The sequence below is a fragment of the Gavialis gangeticus genome, unplaced genomic scaffold (genome assembly GCF_001723915.1).
Source record: "Gavialis gangeticus isolate Ggan-Ray unplaced genomic scaffold, GavGan_comp1, whole genome shotgun sequence".
Taxonomy (NCBI): Eukaryota; Metazoa; Chordata; order Crocodylia; family Gavialidae; genus Gavialis; species Gavialis gangeticus.
In genome coordinates, this window is record NW_017729031.1 from 81880236 (window position 1) to 81881539 (window position 1304).

Consider the following 1304-nt stretch of genomic DNA (forward strand, 5'->3'; position numbering starts at 1 on the left):
AACTACTTCACAGTTAGGGCGGCTAGGAGCTGGAACCAACTTCCAAGGGAAGTGGTGCTGGCCCCTACCCTGGGGGTCTTTAAGAAGAGGCTGGATGCCTACCTGGCTGGACTCATTTGAGTCCCGTTTCTTGTTTTGGGGTTTTGTTGTTCTCCCGCCCTGGCGGGGGGTCGGGCTAGAAGATCTACTAGGTCCCTTCCGACCCTAAATCTGTGAAACTATGAAACTATGAACTTCCCTCTCTGTTGTATGTTTTTTTTCAGAGGCTTGAGTGTCATTGAACTCAACACTCTGGAAGGGGAGAAAATACTTGTAGGGAAACTTAACTCCATGTTAATGATTTCTTTTTTTATATTAGTGAATTTATTCATTTAGGATTACATAAAGCTTAATAAGGGGAGGTGGAGGAGACTGAGCACCTCTCCTTGTGTTTTACATGCTCTTGACATCTGTTATGATAGAGCAACTATTTTATTGTATTTTTAAATAAAGTACTGTAGTAATTGACACATCTTCAGTAAAATGCAACACATAGCAGTAAAATGCAAAAAATCCCATTGCTACCATATAACCAATCAAATCACATTTTAAATTCCCTCCTTTCTCCAGCAACTTCCCAGCTTTGCAGCTGTGATTTCAACCATATCTGAACTGGATTAGGGGGCACTTATTTAAAGATATATAGATGCTCAGTTACCATCACCTAAATATCTTTAAACATGTTCCCCATAGGGAATTATGGCCCTTCCAGATATCTGTTATTCTGATACAGCACCAAAAGTAACAGCAGTGTCCATCTGGGAATGCAAATCCAACTCTTGTTTCCTAGGGGTTTGAAAGAAAAGGTGAGCCATGGTAGTTTGCCCCAACTTTTGCTTATAGTATAGTATGTCTGGGATCTGTTAATCACAATCACATATATGCTATCCTTTAGACCTTGACCTGAAAGGAAGATTTTGATTTAATCATTTATACAAAGTACAAATGCAGAATTGAAGTTTTACCTTTATAACATTTTGGCATAAGATGCATGTTTTACTGCATTTTATAAACCTTTTTATATTCTTCTGAAAAAAAAGATTTTATGCTAGTCTAACAGGGAGCCCCAACCCTGTTAACTGCAATCAGAGGGGGAACAGGACTTTTGTATCCTGCAGGGGCCAATGACTACCATAGCCAGCCCCAACAAGAGCAGAGACCCTAAGGCTGGGGCCTGTTAAGGACCTTGGGAGGGTGCAAGGTAAGAACAGTTGAATATTGTTAGATCAAGTAAAAACAGCTAAGCTCAGTTTCAATAGATAGGG

At 40.1% G+C, this 1304-nt stretch overlaps 1 protein-coding gene across 7 annotated transcripts in view; it reads left to right on the plus strand.

Annotated features, from left to right (window-relative positions):
* The window catches only part of SPATS2L (spermatogenesis associated serine rich 2 like), a 202276-nt gene that overhangs the window by 79162 nt on the left and 121810 nt on the right, over nt 1-1304 (plus strand). The gene's annotated exons all lie outside the window — the stretch shown is intronic.